The following is a 12,172-nucleotide window of genomic DNA, read 5'->3' as shown; positions in this document are numbered from 1 at the left end:
ATGTTTCTGCATTCAGCTTCTCTAGGTACTGATGGGGATTTAGGGTGCCCATGTCTGATTCATGGTAATGAATGTGATATTGTGTATATGGACTTCAGTAAGGCTTTTGATAGGGTCCCACATCAGAGACTATTGAGGAAAATTAAGGCACATGGAATAGGAGAATTTTTTTCCTGGATAGAGGCATGGCTGACAAATAGGCAGCAGAGAGTTTGCATAAATAGGGAGATAGAGTGGGGAAGCGTCACGAGCGGTGTTCCACAGGGATCAGTGTGGGCCCCCTGTTGTTCACAAACTATATAAACGACATAGATGAGGGCATAAAGAGCGACATCAGCAAGTTTTCTGATGACACCAAAATAGGCCGTCGAATTCATTCTGACGAGGACATTAGAGCACTCCAGGAAGATGCAGTTTAATATAGACAAATGCAAAGTTCTAAATGTTGGACAGAAAACTAACCATGCCACATATAAACTTAACATTACGGATTGCAAAAAAGATTTAGGAGTTCTGGTTAGCAGTAATCTGAAACCAAGACAACAGTGCATAAGTATTCGCAATAAAGCTAACAGAATCCTTGGCTTCATATCAAGAAGCATAAATAATATAAGTCCTCAGGTTGTTCTTCAACTCTATACATCCTTGGTTAGGTCTCATTTAGATTATGCTGCACAGTTTTGGTCACCGTATTACAGAATGGATATAAATGCTCTGGAAAATGTGCAAAGGAGGATGACAAAATTGATCCCATGCATCAGAAAACTTTCCTATGAGGATAGACTGAGGGCCCTGAATCTGCATTCTCTAGAAAGGCGTAGAATTAGCGGGGATATGATTGAGGTGTATAAATGGAAAACAGGAATAATTAAAGGGGATGTAAATAACGTGCTGAAAATATCTAGCCTAGACAGGACTCGCAGCAATGGTTTTAAGTTGGAAAAATTCAGATTCAGGAACGATATAGGAAAGCACTGGTTTGGTAATAGAGTTGTGGATGAGTGGAACAAACTCCCGAGTACATTTATAGAGGCTAAAACGTTGTGTAGTCTTAAAAATAGGTTAGATAAATACATGAGTGGGTGTGGGTGGGTGTGAGTTGGACCTAGTTAGCTTGTGCTACTAAGTCAGTTGCCGTGTTCCTTCCTTAAGTGAATGTGACCTGACCTGACTAGATTAAGGCATTGGCTTAAGCCGGTAAGACTTGGATCTGCCTCGCATGGGCCAGTAGGCGTGCTGCAGTGTTCCTTCTTTCTTATGTTCTTATATACACCCCAGGTTGGGCGTGTTTGCACTTGACGTCATGAAAGTTAAGACACTTGTGCACCGTGGTGCTCTAAACACCACCTCCAAGGCTGAGGGACTGATTACCTCATCTTTTGTATATAGTTCTTCTGATTTCTTATGTCCAAGAATCTGTATTGATAAAGCCACTGGATGGCGAAACGTCTACAATAAAGATAACCAGATGTTGCACAAGTGTCTTAATTTTCATCTTGTCGGTATTGTATACCTGTCTTGCACCACGTGACGTCATATAGTGAGCGTCCGGCATATTGCCGGTCAAATTCTACTGTTTACATCTCGTCGGCCTCACCGAGACGTTATTTGAAATGCAATATTCTATATTGCTGCTGCTAATAACAATATGTACAAATTTAATGTTTATATAAGAATTCTGAACTAATATATTATATTTTATACGTAATATGAGTTCACAATCAACCTCTCTTATTCCCAAGTCGATTCCTTACATACGGTTTCCAGCAGTTTTTTTGATTTACGTTATTTAGGTTAAGTTTGGCTAAGTTAGGCTGTCATCTGTTAGGAAGAACTGATTAATTATAGCATACCATAACGCCAATAAAAATAATACATACGATTACCACTTTTGATGCGTGAACAGAAAACGTGGAGCCAGTTGACAAACGATATTTAAAAGAGTATCAGTGTTTGATTTCAGTGTCATAGTTACATATCTGTCAGTCTAAGCCACAGTCATATACTGACTGATTAGAAGGATGGGCCGTGACATTATATAACAAGCAATAAAACGCTTAGCTTCACCAGAACAGCTGTTTATGCTGTACCCGGACAATGTTTTTTATCAGACCCAACTAAGTAAAGTTACTTGCATCAGTAAGATATTACAGTCTTCTTCTATAGCTAATTTTCTACTCGATGTAACATGTAATTTTTTTTTATAACGGCTAAACGATGACCAATTACTAAGTTAAAATCTCATAAGTTAAGCTCATTCAACTTGCCGGTGTAAAGTGAGGATACAATCTCAACACTTCAGGTATCTTATCATTGGTATTGAAGTGATTTACTATTTCCTGTAGGGTTTGTTTATACGTGTTTCTAATGGTTGGATGTTTGGACAGTCATATGCTCTACTCTGTGGCTCCTGTCTCTGTTGACACTTAACGTATCATGCGATTGGCACCCCATACAAACTAACCTGCCATAGATGCATATCGCCTAGTCTTACTAGTATATCGCCTAGTCTTGCTAGTATATCGCCTAGTCTTACTAGTATATCGCCTAGTCTTACTAGTATATCGCCTAGTCTTACTAGTATATCGCCTAGTCTTGCTAGTACAGCGTCGACAACGTCTTGTAGTGTGGTGGTCTTGTAAATTTCTCGATACATGTTTTACTTGATATATTTCTTTATGATGGTAAATGGATCTGCTAGTTCCTATCTATACTGTTTCCTTCACTTTCCTTGGCTAATTCTTTTCAAACAGTTGTTTTTAAAATACTGTTCGAGAAACCAAAATTGCATTCAACATTCTCATGGCTTATTGATAATTTAGGAAGACATCAACTTTACCATGCTCCCACATATGTGTGTGAGAGAGAGAGAGAGAGAGAGAGAGAGAGAGAGAGAGAGAGAGAGTCAATTAAAGTTTAACTTTTATCCCCATTACAATATTTACAGCATACGTGTCTGACCTCATGCAGAAGAATGTTACTCTCATCCCTGTGGCATGCTATGTCACAGACACATATAGGCATGTCCTCCCGACCAGCGAACCAGATGCGAAGGGCATGATGAGTAGGGGCTCCCTCGTTATGCTAGCACCTTGGTTCAGCCAGCCGATGACAAGGAAGCCCGCCAAGTTGTGAAGCGATGTGGTACACCTATGAATCAACACTGGCAGACTTACCTCCAAGTCTGGTTGAATACGGTTGTGAGAGGGTAAGGGCCCCTTCAGACCTTCAAAGAGCATTTAAAGGAATCATCCTCCTTATAAAATAAAGACACAGAAAAATCAAATATAACAAAATAAGATAAGCAAATTTTATTAAATATAAGCAAATCTCTAAAAATATAAAACTATTAAATATGAACTTGTCCTGACTGAACCAAATAAAATTTAAATAAATAAATACATCAAATGAAGTAAGAGTAATGTGTACAGAATGACGGTCTTCTTAATCTGCCGTTGGTATGGCAAGGTGCATAAGAATAGTGGAGTGGAACTGAAAGCTAGTGACAGTGCTGTGTGCTCACAAGTGGTCTTGACTATTGTGAAGTCCAGCTCCAGAAGGTACCAACGTCAATGAAGACACACGGTCGGGGCCAGGAGCTTGGACTCGACCCCTGCAACCTCAACTAGGTGAGTACAGCTTAGCTCAGTTAACGGAATTAGCTGCCGGCCATGGTAGATGACTGGAGATCGGCAACAGAGGTATACTGAATATGCCAAGTACCTCAGACATAGAATGTTGTAGAAATAGTAGTGTTTAACGAGATTATTTGGTGTTCTGGTAGCGGGGAGTAAATGATGCGTCTTCTTCGGAGGCTTCTTACTTTATTGTTAAGTCGTGGTGGGTACACAGGCTTGTGTGTTGTGCCCATGGCCCGGGAGGGCCATGCCACGAGAGAGGACACTTCTTGACTGAGTGAAGAGTGACGCCAGAGTGAGAGCGTGGCAAGGGCAGACAGGCTGGCGTGCCCACCGAGAGGCTGGCGTGCCCACCGAGAGACTGGTGTGCCCACCGAGAGGCCTGGCTACAGAGGGCAACACTTGAGTGGCGCGAAATATGAACTAAGCTGGCAGACAGCATGGGCTGTCTGTGCAACCAGTACAGGCTGTCTACATATGCTCGGCCACCTACTGCGCATAGTCCCGATGCGACAATACTGGTGGTAAAAGAAACTCGGTCTCTCTCTCGTAGGAACAGGGCACAGAACACAAAATAAAAACATATATATATACATATGGACATGGAAAAAAAACTTCCTACAGGGAGGGAAGAAAAAACATGTGGGGTGTGCTAAACATCGTGGTCAAAGGCAGTGAGCGTCGAAGGGCATCACTGCATGCCTTCCTGCGTCTGGACAGATACTGCAACACAGGAAGCATCGCTGTGGCTGAGCTGTGATGTAACAGGGTACGGTCTCCTCTGGAACGGTGAAGCAGTCATCGTAGGAGTCGCTGCAGGTTTTCATTCAACCTGGGGCACGACATGCTGGTGCCCTCGAGTGAGGCGTCGACAAAACTCGGCAACTGGGCAGGACTTCTGGCAAGCGACTCAGGAGGACACTTCTCGGCTGGTACTGTAACTGGGCTGTCACTGCCGGCGAGCGTGGAGCGAGTTGTGGAGTGAGTCGTGGCAGAGACGACTGGGCGAAACATCTGGGAGTCATAACATCATACACCAGACTGCAGTGAGCGAGCTAGCAGTCAAAGTGACATCATCTTTGTGCAGGCTGCTCACTGAAGCTTGTGACACGAGGCTGACACAGTGCCTGTCGACAGTGGCTAACTGCAGCTAGGCGAGTGTCATTCTCTCGGCAGTTGGAGTTATAGCAGAGGTTAGTCTAAGCGTCCCCAGACTTGTTTCTCTACATATAACTGCACTCTGACAGTCTGGAGGTGAAGTGAAACAAATCTCGATGGGAATCATAGCAGGTACGATTCTGCAGAACATCACGAGCGACGAGCATAAAAGCTTTCTGTACAAGGGGGCTCAGTCACTCGGGGGCTGATGCTGTCAAACGCACTGATCACACGGGTGACTTAGCACAGTGGTGCTACTCAGGTCTGGCTCAGACCTCACTGGACACACAGAAACTACACACACCTGCGGTACACTAACATGTGAGAACAATGACTGAGAGGAATTAATTAACACACGACATATATTTTCTCTCAATCTTCTCGACAATACTGAAATAATTACTAGAAACACTCGATGTGACATCATGTGATGTCAGGCGTGATGTCGCGAGGTGACGTCAGCAGCACTGTGATGTCAGCAGACATCTCGAGGTGACGTCAGGCAGACATCGTGACGTCACGAAGTCGGGCAGCATCGTCGGTGACGTCAATGTGATGCGGGCAGCAGACCACAGCATGTGGCCTGGGACATCTGGTAACTCACGTGGCTGGTAGATCCACGTGACATCACCCACACCCACGTGGCGCCGTGATCCACGTGGTGTCGTGATCTACATGGCATGCTGATCTATATGGCTTGCTGATCTGTGTGGCATGCTGATCCACGTAGCTTCGAGTGGCCTCGGGCACTTGGATACACAGCTCTGGCAATGAATTCACAAACAACAGAAAAAACAGCAGAGGGAGTGAGTAGTGGTGAGTGGTGTATGGTAGGCTGGTGAGGTGTGAGAGTACAGCAGGGCGAGGCAAGGAGCAGCCACTTCCTCCTCCCACAAACACGTGGAGAACTCACACTGGATGCAAAAATCGCCACAAAACTCACCTCTGGCTTGCTGAAACAGCTGTGCTGAGCTGAACAACAACAGCAACATACAAGTGACGCTGAGCACGTGACTTGAGAAATAGCGTGGGATGCTGTAGCGTGGGGTCACTGGGACGCCACTTACAATTCTCGGTGAATTTCGGCAAATTTCAGCCTGGATCCTGCTTGTACCTGTGTCTGGATGCTCAAACGTGCAGACACGACATCAGGATACCTCGTTGAGAGACGGATGCTTGTTGTATAGGGGGATGAAGTGAACAACTTCATTCATTCCTTCCTTCCTCTCTCTGGGCAAACACACTGCTGCAACCACCGCTGCTACCAATGTTTAATGGGTTTATTTGGTAGGCTGTAAGCGGGTGGTTAATGATAAACTTCTTCGGAGGCTTCTTACTTTATTGTTAAGTCATGGTGGGTACACAGGCTTGTGTGTTGTGCCCATGGCCCGGGAGGGCCATGCCACGAGAGAGGACACTTCTTGACTGAGTGAAGAGTGACGCCAGAGTGAGAGCGTGGCAAGGGCAGACAGGCTGGCGTGCCCAAGAGGCCTGGCTACAGAGGGCAACACTTGAGTGGCGCAAAATATGAACTAAGCTGGCAGACAGCATGGGCTGTCTGTGCAGACAGTACAGGCTGTCTACAGTAGCTCTGTCCTGGTGATATGAGAAAAACAGAGTTCTCAAGATGAGGGCTTTGACGAGATCATTGGCCTGTACAGAAGTAGAACAGCAGAGTTCTCGTAATGATGTAAAAGTACAGATTCAAACCAAAGGTGAAGCAACAGCACAGTTCCCAGCATGACTAATTATCAACTTTCTGATCTATGATTAGATCCTGCCGCCGCTCTTGTTGTTTCGCTTCCGGGTGACCCAAACCAATTACGAACCGGACAAGAGGTCATTCACATGATAGGCTGAAGGCCTATTACATTATTAACTTAAATATAATCAAGTCTGGGCAAACAAATTAAAAATCCCAACAAGAGTAGAACTCTTGTCTATATTAAATTAAGTAAAAATCCAAACCTGAAATAACTAACCAAGAGCGGAACTCCATACTAACAGACTTGGGAGCAGAAAGCCAAATGACGTTCCTCCATCAGCCAGGGTCCCTTGTTGGCTCCCACCGGGTGGAGAAAAGGGATGGGAGGGGAGGGGGTAAAGGTAATGGCTCACACACCCCTTTCTGAACATACTACCAGTCATACTACCTCCACCACTCATTCAGTCTTTCACTCTTATATAATGAACTTTTCCCTCACAACGGTTCTCACCGTGTCTCTTGCTTGTAATTTGCCTCTCTGCTGGCTGTTCGGTGAAGGAAATATAAATGTTTACTCTCTTTGCTGCCTTTTGCTCATTCCTCGTTTCTACCTTGATTTTCTTACTACAGCCAGGTGTGCAGGCAACTAGACTACACCTATGTTCGTAACAATACCAGGAGCTGCTTAGAATAAGTCATGAGGATAAAGTCAGTGATAATGAAACTGGCTGTCATTTCATATATGTAGGCATAGTTCTGTACTAAATAATGAGGATTATATATTACATTTGTATGCATACTAATGACATCTGTATGGCATACCACTTATAATTTTTTAACGTTATATAGTTTTATCACCCCATCAACTCCCTGTCTCATAAATCCTCTCCAGTATGTCCTCATACACGACTCATCCCATTATACAAGGCTGCTAGACCTTCCTCCTGTTACATTATACTTTAAATTCACACACAAAAAAATGCAAAACGGACTAAACTCTCCAAAACCCCGTACTATTTTCTGTATTCCAGAAAGGAGACGAAGAGGAAGTATTAAACCACAGATCAGGTTCCCTGACACGCATCTTGTGCTGGTAGATGGAGAAAATGCTAAGCGTGTAGTGTGGTGGCTGGGAAAGCAAGCTGACAAGCGGGCATAAAGGCACGTAATGCAGAGTAAATCTTTATTTCAGACATGTTGCTCAACTTGGAGCTTTATCAATTTTTGATAATGCCCAGTCCTAAGTGAAACATCGTTAAGAAAAATGCTTCTTTTCAGATTGTATTGTGTATCATAAGCCACTAAATGCGTGTGGGCCCGGTCTCTTACCAAGATTTATGGACTGATTACTTCGACTCCAGGTTAAGGGACTGATTGCCTCAAACTCCTTCTGATCTTCACATTATTCTTTGCATTGGACTGATAAAGCCACTGAGTGGCGAAGCGTTTACACAGTAAAGATACCCAAGTGCTGCACATGTGTCTAAGTTATCCCTTATAGTCAGGTTGTTGATTATCCGTTAGTCTGAAGACAGATTTTAAGAAAAAAAAAACCACTTGTTACAGACGACCTTCATCACAGGTTACCAGTAGTTAGTGTGATGGAATATGAGAGGGAAACTAAATTACCTTTAGTTCCCACTAACTGTCATACAGCTGATGTACCCAACTTTGCTTCACAAAATTATTAGCGTACAAAATTGAATCACGACTGGCTGCCAGCGACTAAACTGAGGATTTCTAAAAGATACGCCAAGGAGTAGTTTTTATTATGCATTTTCATTAAGATGGTTTACAGGTCACTACTGCTAACTCCAGCGAAATTCATGAACACTCACATGTCAACTGTATTATGGTGATACCGACAAGATGTGGATAAAAAATACCTATGTACAGTTCAGGACATTTATTAAAGGTAACGTTTCGCCACGAGTGACTTCTTAAGCCCTGTGTGAAACGTTGATTTTAGTAAATATTCATCCTGTAAATAAGTATCTTTATCCGTACAGAAGCATTAGCATCCAGGAGTACTGTAGGAGGCGTACTGGTCTATGCTGTAATGTCCTAATTCAATGCTACTATGATTGCATTACCGCCGGTCGATTTCACAAACGCCTTGTACACTTTGTTACGATCATGACACAGTGAGTGTCCCATTTCACAGTTCTCTTACAAAGGCAACATAAGCCGGTCTATCAGCGAGAATACTTCATCTTTGCACGGGACTGCACACACAAACATATACGCAAAAATATGTAAGAAATTAATACGGTCGTCAATGTAAGAAACTCCAGTACCTGCTGAAAGCGTTCAAGCGTTGGGTAAAACGTATTCATGTACTTAATGATGTTTATTAAAAAAAACGCATTAGAAGACTGGTATGGTCACCAGAAATTGTTCCTAGGCATCAGGAAAAGTATGAAGAGAGAGTAAAATGGATAAGGCTAAAGGAGATAATGGTATGAGAGAAGGAAGAGTGGAGAAAGCGACGGAAGACCCTCAGTCTTTAATGTGTTAATTCTTGGGTGACCACAGGTCGTTGTGATGTGCTTAAGAAGAGTCTGTGTAAGACGATACTTCACCAACAAGTTTTTGTATAGGAAAATTACTCTTATTATAACTAAGTGGCACCAGCAAGCGTGGGAACCTACTGTGTTTCACATGGTTATGTTACGTGATGGTTTCACATGGTTATGTTACGTGATGGCTTCACATGGTTATGTTACGTGATGGCTTCACATGGTTATGTTACGTGATGGCTTCACATGGTTATGTTACGTGATGGCTTCACATGGTTATGTTACGTGATGGCTTCACATGGTTATGTTATGTGATGGCTTCACATGGTTATGTTACGTGATGGCTTCACATGGTTATGTTATGTGATGGCTTCACATGGTTATGTTACGTGATGGCTTCACATGGTTACGTGATGGCTTCACATGGTTATGTTATGTGATGGCTTCACATGGTTATGTTACGTGATGGCTTCACATGGTTATGTTATGTGATGGCTTCACATGGTTATGTTACGTGATGGCTTCACATGGTTATGTTACGTGATGGCTTCTCATGGTTATGCTACGTGATGGCTTCACATGGCTATGTTATGTGATGGCTTCATATGGCTATGTTATGTGATGGCTTCACATGGCTATGTTACGTGATGGCTTCACATGGTTATATTACGTGATGGCTTCACATGGCTATGTTACGTGATGTCTTCACATGGTTATATTACGTGATGGCTTCATATAGTTATGCTATGTGATGGCTTCATATGGTTATGTTACGTGATGGCTTCACGTGGTCATGTTACGTGATGGCTTCACATGGTTATGTTACGTGATGGCTTCACATGGTTATGTTACGTGATGGCTTCACATGGCTATGTTACGTGATGGCTTCACATGGCTATGTTACGTGATATCTTCACATGATTATATTACGTGATGGCCTCACAGTTATATTACATGGCTTCATATGGTTATGTTACGTGATGTCTTCACATGGTTATATTACGTGATGGCTTCATATAGTTATGCTATGTGATGGCTTCATATGGTTATGTTACGTGATGGCTTCACATGGCTATGTTACGTGATGGCTTCACATGGCTATGTTACGTGATATCTTCACATGATTATATTACGTGATGGCCTCACAGTTATATTACATGGCTTCATATGGTTATGTTACGTGATGGCCTCACATGGTTATATTTCGTGATGGCTTCAAATGGTAATGTTACATGATGACTTCACGCGGTAATGTTACGTGATGACTTCACATGGTAATTGTGGCATGCAAAGAGTACGTAACCTTTATTCGGCGCATGTACACACCCTCATTTACAGGCTATCTCCCCCAACCAGCGAACCAGGTGACTGAGGGTTGACGATGGGGCCCCGTCGTTCAACCAGTACCCAGGTTCCAGCCAATGAGAAGATGGTTTTGGCAATCACAGAGGTTATGTGGGTATCACTCTCCTGTCTGCCCTTGTCATTCCCATTCTAGAGCTGGTTGAAGCACGGTCTGCTCTCTAGTGGCTTCTATTCTGCATTGCTTACCGTGGAGTGCACTAATACCTATCACTGTACATAGTGTATATAGTGTACATACTTCTGTTCTAAATTGGTGAAGGATAATATAAGTCAAAAGTTTTCTGCTGTGTTTATTTTGCTCCCTTTACACCCAGGATAACAGGCCATTTGCACTCCTGGGTTGTAATAGTAATGTTACGTGATGACTTCACACTCATGGAACTCCGTGTTCATCAAGAACTGCAAGAAGCCCCTATCACGTGCTTTTAACATCCTATGGAGAGGGAGCATGGACACTGGGGTCGTCCCACAGTTACTAAAAACAACAGACATATCTCCACTTCACAAAGGGGTCAGTAAAGCAATAGCAAAGAACTACAGACCGATAGCACTAACATCCCATATCATAAAAATCTTTGAAAGGGTCCTAAGAAGCAAGATTGCCACCCATCTAGATACCCATCAGTTACACAACCCAGGGCAACATGGGTTTAGAGCAGGTCGCTCCTGTCTGTCTCAATTACTGGGTCACTACGACAAGGTCCTAGATGCACTAGAAGACAAAAAGAAAGCAGATGTAATATATACAGACTTTGCAAAAGCCTTCGACAAGTGTGACCATGGCGTAATAGCGCACAAAATGCGTGCTGAAGGAATAACAGGAAAAGTTGGTAGATGGATCTATAATTTCCTCACAAACAGAACACAAAGAGTAGTAGTCAACAGAGTAAAGTCTTAGGCGGCTACGGTGAAAGGCTCTGTTCTGCAAGGCACAGTTCTCGCTCCCATCTTATTTCTCATCCTCATATCTGACATAGACAAGGATGTCAGCCACAGCACCGTGTCTTCCTTTGCAGATGACACCCGAATCTGCATGACAGTGTCTTCCATTGCAGACACTGCAAGGCTCCAGGCGGACATCAACCAAATCTTTCAGTGGGCTGCAGAAAACAATACGAAGTTCAACGATGAGAAATTTCAATTACTCCGATATGGTAAACATGAGGAAATTAAAACTTCATCAGAGTATGAAACAAATTCCAGCCACAAAATAGAACGAAAAACTAACGTCAAAGACCTGGAAGTGATCATGTCGGAGGATCTGACCTTTCAAGGAACATAACATTGTATCAATCGCATCTGCTAGAAAAATGACAACATGGATAATGAGAACCTTCAAAACTAGGGATGCCAAGCCCATGATAAAACTCTTCAGGTCGCTTGTTCTATCTAGGCTGGAATATTGCTGCACACTAACAGCACCTTTCAAGGCAGGTGAAATTGCTGACCTAGAAAATGTACAGAGAACCTTCACAGCGTGCATAACGGAGATATAACACCTCAATTACTGGGAGCTCTTGAAGTTCTGAACCTGTACTCCCTGGAACGCAGGCGGGAGAGATACATGATTATATACACCTGGAAAATCCTAGAGGGACTAGTACCAAACTTGCACACGAAAATCACTCACTACGAAAGCAAAAGACTCGGCAGACGATGCAACATCTCCCCAATGAAAAGCAGAGGTGTCACTAGCACGTTAAGAGACCATACAATAAGTGTCAGGGACCCAAGACTATTCAACTGCCTCTCAGCCTACATAAGGGGGATTACCAATAGACCCCTGG

This window comes from Cherax quadricarinatus, chromosome 2, assembly GCF_038502225.1.
Source record: "Cherax quadricarinatus isolate ZL_2023a chromosome 2, ASM3850222v1, whole genome shotgun sequence".
In the NCBI taxonomy this organism is placed as follows: Eukaryota; Metazoa; Arthropoda; class Malacostraca; order Decapoda; family Parastacidae; genus Cherax; species Cherax quadricarinatus.
This window is presented reverse-complemented; position numbering follows the sequence as displayed.